The sequence below is a fragment of the Mus caroli genome, unplaced genomic scaffold (genome assembly GCF_978045245.1).
Source record: "Mus caroli unplaced genomic scaffold, Mus_caroli_1 scaffold_19, whole genome shotgun sequence".
Classification (NCBI taxonomy): domain Eukaryota; kingdom Metazoa; phylum Chordata; class Mammalia; order Rodentia; family Muridae; genus Mus; species Mus caroli.
Genome location: NW_028227274.1, coordinates 74965601 through 74975064, shown reverse-complemented (window position 1 = coordinate 74975064; position 9464 = coordinate 74965601).

Here is a 9464-nt window from a genome sequence, read left to right as displayed (position 1 = left end):
AGTCATCTGATGAAGCGACGAGGAACTGGGCATCTGGCTCTCATTTACTTAGAGCTAGAGAAGCCAGGCAGCAGCGGCAGCCTTGATTTATTTATTTTTCTTTCTGAAATCAAGCACACCCTCAGTACAGTACTAAATATCTAAACGGAGACTGAGGTGTGAATACACCTCCTGAGGTGTGAATACACAGACCCTTTGTCTCTGAGACCTTCATCTGGGAGGGTCACCACAGATGCACCTCTTATACCCAATCCCCACTCCACCTTCTTGAGTGCACCAGGCTCTGACCCTTTAAAGGACACATCTCAATTATCCAGGTAGCAATGGGTCTCGAAGAAGATCCTCAGGTTATGTCAACCATGGGTTGATTTCCTCCTTCTCTCCTCCCTCCCTCCCTCTTCCCTTTTTCTTCTCTTATGCTACATACTCTTGTTGGAGTGTCTGTTACTCATGCAACCCCGAGATGGGAGTGACATTAACTTTCTTTTTTTCACTGTCAACTAACAGAGAGGAATGGCTACTGGATGTGGTGCTGCAGGCCAGTTAACCACAGCTCTTGGGAGGCAGAGGCAGAGGCAGAGGCAGAGGCAGAGGCAGAGGCAGAGGCAGAGGCAGAGGCAGAGGCAGAGGCAGAGGCAGAGGCAGAGGCAGAGGCAGAGGCAGAGGCAGAGGCGAGAGGCAGGGGCAGAAAGAGGGGCAGAGAGAGGGGCAGAGAGAGGGGCAGAGAGGGGCAGAGAGAGAGAGAGAGGGGCAGAGGGGGGGCAGAGAGAGAGGGGGCAGAGAGAGAGAGAGAGAGGCAGAGAAAGAGGCAGAGAGGCAGAGGCTGGAGGATTGCTGCAAGTTCAAGGCCAGCCTGGGCTACATTATGAATTCCAGGCCATCCAGGAATATACAGAGACCCTCTCTTGAAAACAAACAGATAAGCAAATAAAAAGAAGAAAACTTCCAACCTAGAGCTAGCTGGTGGCTGTATTCACAGAACTCTGGAGGCTGGCATGGTGGCCGGCTTAGACTTCACCAACACCCCCTTCAGCCTCTGACTTTACGTTCTAGCACTTTTCTTTCTACATCTTTGCCCATTCTGTTCCTTCCTCTTCAGAGCTCTTTCTCATGCAGTGAACCTGATGGGAAGAGCCCATTTAGCTCCCTGGGTTTGCTGTAGCCGGCTGGCAGCAAACCCCTTCTTCTGCCTTTGTCCCTGCCTTAGCTGGATCTGTTAACACCTCTGTAGTTCCTTTCTAGCCATCAGGGGAGCCCTGGATGGTTACTCTCATCAAATCAGCTTTGTCCTGCTTCAGTGTCTGCCTCACTTGGAATCTAACTCCTTCAGAAACGAACTAGACCACTGTGCTAATTGACTCTTCCTGCTCCCACCATCTTCTCTCCTCAGACCTCTCTTTTGAGCTCCTCACTTGGTTCCTTTGAAAAATCTGTAAACCTTACCTCTCTCTTGAAAGCAGATATGGTGGTTATATGATCTCAGTGAACATTTGCTGGTTAACTGACTTGCTGACCTCACGAGCCATGCATCTAAATTCTGGACTTTGTCCTGGAGTCTGCTATCTTTTTGTCAGGTGACTGAGGTCCAGATTCCGGAATAGCTGGGAGAGGAAGAATTACGTGGCAACAGCCCAGACTTTAGCCAGCCTTAAGTCACTCCCCTGTAGGAAGACTTGAATTCCACTCCTGCTGTACTCTGTTTGGAGGAATGGTCATTTGTTAAAGGAAGCGAGCCTGGTGCTTCCTGGGACCGTCATGCTGCTGAAATATTGAGCACACTTGTAAGCTTAAGCACCTTCTCTCACTGGCGGCAGTAATGACTGTGAGACAATGTGTTAACGGGCTCCCAAAGCATCCTCTTCGCTCGGCTGAATTTACTCAAATTTGCTCTCATCTCTGTCCTCTCTTGTCCATGAAAGGCATCTTTTCCCTGGCTGTGGAAAACACATCCATTGGGTTCTCCATAGCCTCCAGTGCTACAGGAATGAGCAGACTTAGCCAGAAGACATCACGTTTACACACAGATCCACCAACAGGGGAGGTTGGGTGGGTCCCTCAAGGTGAGACTGGGGTCAAGAAAAGCCTGGATGGACAGGAACCTTCTGCAGGTTTCTCTGTTCTCTCCTTGGCTAGGTTTACCACTGGGCAAACTTCCAGCTATGATGGAAGGCCACTTGCCACTCCAGACAACTAGTGCCTCTGACTACCTGGCTACTGACTGCCCTTCCTCCAGGGTCCTCTGTTTGTGTTCCCTTGGGCAGTAAAAGCTTGTGCCCACTCTCCTGGCCACCCACCCCAGCCTGGGAAGAGAGAGACAGTTCTGGGGGCCCCAGCCACACCAAGCTTCCTGTCTCTCTTTCTTTTGTTAAAGCCAAATGAAACAATGTAATTAGCTTGTTACAATTAAAGTGACTCGACTGGATAAATTGTAATCACCCAGAATCAAGTCAGGCATCCCTGCAGGTCCCGGACATCGCAGCTGAGCTGCCTAATTTGCATAATTAAAATATACAAATGATAATGGATTTTGTACTCAATTTCCAGCGGCTGTGAATTTTGAGAAACTCTGAAATTAGAATAACAGAGATGAAGCCCGCCTAGAGGTAATGGGGATGACAAGTTTTGACAGTAGGGGTGTTTATAATGCTAGTTTCTCGCTACAAAATAAATAAGTACAAAAAAGATTAGAGAGCGATATTAGTTAATAGTTCCACGGGCAGTGGGAAGTGTAGATAGACTATGATTACCTCTGTGAATTTACACTGGCTTTTTTTTTCTTCCTTTTTTCTTTTTTTTTTTTTTTTCCTGACAAGCTTTCTCCTAACCTTAGGGGATACCTTCCCCCTGATTATGAGAAATTGAGAATGAATTAAATGCATAAAAAGGGTTGTCACAGATCGACTCACCAAAGGAAAAGAAATGAAATTAGTCTCGCTGCTCTTCCTTCCAGCGAGGGGTGGGTTGAAGGCCAAGGGTGCAGGAGAGAGGGGGGCTGGGGAAGGCAGGGGCATTGCCCCAGGCTGTGATGGTCAGAGTAGGGAGGGGCTGGCAGAGCAGGGGAGGGGAGGGACAGGGACAGCTGTCTGCTGAACTGAACACTGGGGATTACTTACAAAGATTAAGTCCTGGAAGGGCCCTTCTGCTCAAGCCTCCTTTGCAGAGGAGAGCAGAAATTCTGGGCCTATACTTTCATAAAAACACCATGCTCACTCCTGAGCACTGACTGGGAAAACAGGAGCAAGTTTGTTCTCTCTCTTCCTATAAATGCTATGAGAGAGGGGACAGATCTGCTGTGCTTGTTTGACATTTCCAATACCCAGCACACAGTAGGTCCTTCAAAAGTATTGTTGAATGAAAAGTAAGTGAACAGACAGGAAAGGTTGAAAACCATATAAGAATACTGAGATTAGACGGGGAACCCCCCCTGGAGGCTCAAATTCTTCCATTTTTCTTAAAGCCAGGGCACCTTGGCCTTGGAGTACTCGTGTAGAACGATGGGAATGTTCGCATGTCTTTTGGGGGTGGCTTGCCCTTATCTATGGTCAGTACATTGTAGCGGAAGCTGGAAAGATCTCTCTGCCAGGAACAGATAGCCACGGCAGGGTGGTGTGAGCCATGTGCCTTGCTACCTGGGAAGGAAACCCAATGCTTTGGGCCTCCCCTGGGCTCAGCAGCAAAGTTGACCACTGTGGAAAAGATGGGAGCTATCAGCTGGGTTGGGATGGCGACTCGGTTAGGTGCATTTTCTCACCTCACCAAGACGTGTACACAGAGTGGGGTGATCAGAAAGTCCATCAACCAGCCAGTCTGCTCCCTGTATGGCTACAGTTTTGGACCAGGGATGCAGCAGTGGGAAGGGGTGGGGGTTGGTAGCTAGAGTCTAAGGTTGAGCAGGACAAGAGTGTTCAGCTCCTCTGATACAGGTCTCAGGGACCCTTGGTCCCAGGAGCCTATGAACTGGATCCACAGCTGTGAGTCTTCTGAGGAGGGAGCTTCTGAGGCAGAGAGTAAGTGAACAACATGGGAGCACTTGTGTATTGTGTGTTGTGGTTGTGGTGGTGGTGGTTTGTGTGAGTGCGCACATGCGCATGCACACTCATGCACTGTTGGCACATGTGCCGAGGGTAGAGGATGCTGGGTGCCCGGCTCCATCACCCTTTTACTCATTCCACTGAGGCAAGGTTTCTCACTGAGCCTGGAACTTCCCATTTTTCCATCTGGCCTGGTAGTCAGCAAGCCACAGGGATCCTCCCGTGCCCCTCCCCCCACTTCTTCCTGTACTGAGCTTACAGTTGTGTACTACCATGCCTCACTTTTATGTGGCGGCTAAAATTTGAACTCAAGTCCTTCTGCTTGCTTAGCAAGCATTCTTAACCACAGAATCACCTCCTAGCCTTGCTATTTTCTTCTGGGGACTCTGGTTGTGTGGGGTCATGCCTACGTGACTGGAAAGGCAATGACAGGTAAGGGTGAGGTTTCTTGGAGGAAGTTCACCAACACATGCATGCCTGCCAATATACAGACCCCACAGAAATGGGGATCACAAATCTTAGGTTGGTGATGAGGAAATGCCACTCATTGGATGGGTCTACCTTGAGTGCCATTGTCCCTCAGGCATCAGGACTGTCACTGTGGGGCTGTCTGTTGGTTCACCCAGTCTTGACATCTGCCCCTGCAAGAGGGCATTTGATGGCCATCTATTCAAGGGCTCAAAAACTCTCTTCTCTTAGGGTTGAGAGCTATGGGTGGTTAGATTTTACTATCTGTGATGTATGTCTGTTCTGCTTTATGGCTCTCATCACTAGGAAGTCTTCTGTGTTGTTTTTCCTGTCCCTGGACTCTACTGCCACCAAGTTGTGTCCAGCATATTACACAAAATCCATGGAAGCTGGCTATTCATCCAAAGTGCAGCAAAACTCTGGAGGTCTTTTACAAGTGAGAGGCTCTCCTCTCAGCCTTCAGAGGGGCTGACACACCATGCCGGGCAAGCCATACGCAGGCTGGATTGTGTAGAGAGGAGAGCGTCAACATTATGGTACAGCCACGGTGGCATCCCTGGTGAGAGGCCAGCTGTTTCTCCCAGGAGATGGCCTGCTAATCATGTGAATAAACATGGAGAGATGTGGGATGGTGACTGTCCCCGTCCTCCAGTTATTTTTCTCTAGAAGCAACATGGTGTCAACAGGGCATCCTGCATGGTTACAACTACTACCACTCCTTCAGCCCTCAGCGCAGTGCCCAATGTATAGTAGCTGCTTAGTAAGCATTTGTGGGATAAATTAACAAGTGAGCATGGGATAAGTTAATGAGTGAGCGGGTGCTGGATCTTGAAAGAAGACATAGTATGGAACATTACACAATACTCACTAGCTTCAAGTCTATCCCTTTATCACTAAACCTCCTTTCCCTTCAGTTGAGTTCACTGCCTCATTTCTTCCATCCCTCCTCAAGCTCCATGTCTTGGGCCAGGCCACCACTGTAATGTATCTGGACTAGAGATGATAACATCTGCAGGCCCCTGTCATTGTCACATGGAACCAACAGTGACCTGAGCATCCTCCTTTATCAGAGAAGGTCCTTCTTCCCTTCCCTTCCCTTCCCTTCCCTTCCCTTCCCTTCCCTTCCCTTCCCTTCCCTTCCCTTCCCTTCCCTTCCCTTCCCTTCCCTTCCCTTCCCTTCCCTTCCCTTCCCTTCCCTTCCCTTCCCTTCCCTTCCCTTCCCTTCCCTTCCCTTCCCTTCCCTTCCCTTCCCTTCCCTTCCCTCCCCTCCCCTCCCCTCCCCTCCCCTCCCCTCCCCTCCCCTCCCCTCCCCTCCCCTCCCCTCCCCTCCCCTCCCCTCCCCTCCCCTCCCCTCCCCTCCCCACACTTATGATCATCATCACACCCATAGCCCTAGCTCTCAGCATTCCTGCCTCCCAGTTCCCGCCTGGGCTGAGAGGGCCCAGTGCTGCTCTGGGCCTTGTCCTCCCAAGTTTCTTTCCTTGGTTGCTCTACACCAGGCCAGACTTCACAGCCTCCTCCAGGGACCTCCCTGGGTCTCCTTGCCTTATGTCCTTGTCTTCTCTTCATGTTCCATCTTCCAAACTTCCCTCCACTTCCCTGGGATCATGCATTTAAATCTCCTTTACCTCCACTATCCAACTGGAGACTGCCAGGAGCAGGGAGGGGCTGCACGCATCTCTGTCTCTGACCACAGACAACAGTTGGTGTGTAGCCATATTGGACACGCAGACCTTACTTACTTGCTGAGTGAATGGATTTCTGAACGCCAGGAGCAGGAGTAACCAGCCTGCTCAGGAAGAAAGGGAGCTGAAGGAAGAGAAGCTGGAGGAACAACCATCCGCACCCAGAGGTTGGAAAGAGAATGAAGCACAAGAGGAAACAGTGTCCTACGGGTCAGGCAGGGCTGGGCCATCCAGGGAAGGAATATCAGCCAGTTCCCCGACTCCCCCCAAGCTGGGCTCAACTGGAGTCAGAGGTCTGCTCATGGACCTATTTTCCTTGCCCTTGTTAGGGCGGCTCCTCAGCTGAGCTCACTGTGTGCCCTTGTGATAACTAAGCCCAGGGCCTGTGCTCAGCAGGCAAACCCTGCCAGAGAGCTGCCTCCCCAGCCTTTCCCTGCCCATCAGGATGACCTCCTTGGCGCACTCCTTCCTTGGGGTGAGTGACCATTATGGGGCCCCCTCTACAGTCTCCTGGGCTGTGGGTCTGGGGACAATTTTTTTCTGTATAGCCCTGGCCTCTGGGTCTCACCTCCTTAGAGGCGATGGGGATCTGCCCCGTGTCCGGAACCTTGGAGTAACCAATTCGAGGCCTCGTCTATTAGAGAATTAATTTTTAATGGGTTTTATAGCATGGTGGATAAATCAGTTAGGGAAAGACAAGGAGCTGGCGGTGCCTAATGAGTATCGATTGGGCCACTTAAAAGGGAAACCTTGACAAAGGGGGACAGTGGCCCAGCAGAGTTCACATCAGCCATGACCCATGACCAAGAGGTACCCCTTCTTTACTGCTAACTTTATTTTTAAATAGTTGCCACATGTGCCAGACTATTTTTGGGTCAAGGTCATGCCCTTTGCTGATGTGTACATCCCTCTGAGGAGGGATGAAGAGCCCGTTCTTCATGTGGAATCCCTTTGTATTTAACATTGCTGAGGCTGCTCCCCAAAGGACGTGAGAGATGGGATGGAGGGGCTGGGACCACAGGGTCAAGGGTATTTTGCTGGGGTTGGCTATGTCTGGAACTTAGAAGACAGCATCTTGCCTGAGACAGATGTTGTTACTGCACCCATGGTGGGGCAGAGGGGGCAGGAATAAGAATGTTCCTTTTCTGCCACACTGTCTCTGCTCAAAGAGTTGGTGAAAACTCCTGCCTGTTAAAATGTATTTTCCTGGAGTTGTATAGCCCTGGCTGTCCTGGAACTCACTCTGTACACCAGGCTGGCCTTGAACTCAGAAATCTGCCTGCCTCTGCCTCCCGAGTGCTGGGATTAAAGGCATGCACCACCACGCCTGGCCTAGCTTTCTGCTCTTAAGACCTACTCAGTCAGGAATGTCCAGGGAACTCACTTCACGAGCGAGGAGCTTTGGTTCTCACTCTAACGAATTGGACCAAGTCCTCTTTGATCCTACTAAAGAGTATATAATTGACTGCAAGTTTTTGTTATATTATTTATCATCATAAGAAGCAGTTGGATAGCCTCTGACGACCCTTCTAATGAATACGCTGCAATTGTTGAGAGGATTCAATGTGTTTAACATGACATTGTACAATGAGTGGGTTTTGTTTTTGCTTTGTATGCACTACATTTCCAAATAAACATGTCCCCAGTGCTTAAAACGTCCCATGCCCTCAAGAGTGTGATCTTAATGAAAGCCACGCCAGAGAGACATCTTGAAGATTACCCTCTAGGCCAGGCTGTGAACATCATCCCATGGAAAACATTTCCTTTTTTATTCACAGGTCCTGGTGAGAAGCATGGGGAATCTGATGACCACGTGAACACCAGGCTGGGGCGGTCTTGGGCACAGCTGTGTGGGGAATTTATTATCAAGTCTCCTCTCACCGGGTATCTTGATCTCATGGACTTCGCCTTGGTCCAGGCTTCTCTTGCTACTAATGGATGAATAGACGGATGGCGTTCCTCACCACCCAAGGTTGGGGGCACTCATCTCCCTCCCCACCAGTGCCAGAAAGGTCTCCTTACCCTGTTCTTGATGCTCAGGCCCAGACTTAGAGGCCAAGCAGGGCCAATCCTTCTCATCAGGTGGAGCACTTCAGAATCCTATGGGATGGGAAGACATTTCTTGTTACTTCTCCATGGCACTCCATCTTCAAGACAGAGTTTTGTTTCAAACCTAGAGGACAAACTCTGATGAGGATTTCAGAAGCACCCGAGTTTGTGTGTGTGTGTGTCTGTGTGTATGTGTGTGTGCGCGTGTCTCTGTGTGTGTGTGCATGTGTGTGTGTGTGTTTCAACCTCTAGAGCCTCTAGGGTGCCTAGATAATTGGATGACCATAATTTGGGAGTGCCACAGTGGCTGGGACTCACATTTGAGTTTATGGCTCAGATGCTGCTGCCAATCCCTCACACTGGGGGGTGGGCTTCACCCAAGCCATCAAGGGCACCACCCAAATGCAAAGGCTGAAGAAAGAGATCTGGTCTCTGCTGGGCTGCTTGAGCTGAGACGCTGCTCCTCTATTCTGAGGTAAGCCTCACAGCTTCAGCGCTCTGCGCCTCAGGTGCTCACGCCTTAACCATATCACCAGCTCTACTGTCTCTCTGGCTTAAAGACGGGGCGTCACAGGATTCATGAAACTCCATGATGACCAGCTCTCTCTCTCTCCCTCCTTCCCTGTCCCCTGTTCTCTTCTCCTTTTCCATTCTCTATTGGTTCTGTCCTCCCTCCAGGGAGTCCCAGGACAGCATTCCAGAGGTGAGGTACCTGGGAAACAGTCGAAGCCTGTTCATGTTTCAATTCACTCCGTTGATGTAGAGGCTCTGTAAATATCCACCCCTTTCACAGTTGTGGGCCCATGGAATGATAGCCTGAGGTAGAAGCTGTTCTGAAGTAATCATCTAAGTCAACTTTGTCTTCCTATGGGTAAAGGGACCAGGTTCAGGGACATTAAGTGTTTCGTGACAATTTTAAATCCGGCTGTTGACAGAAATAAGTACCACATACAAACCTTTACACCCTACCCTGAGTGTAAGCTCCCTAAGAACAGGCTCTGGATATTCTCTTAAGTCCTGAACCACATAATACAGTTGTAGCACTCCCCCCTGCCCCGCCAAATACTCAGGGAAATCTAGAGGATTGACGCCTATGCCTTTGAACTTGAGCCAGTGGCAGAATCCCTAATCCCTGTTCCTGCTCAAGTCTGGTTTAGTCCTGGAGAATCTGGATTGAGAGTAAGATCCCAGGTGGTGCTGAGCTTGGTGATCCATTCATCACACGTGAGAA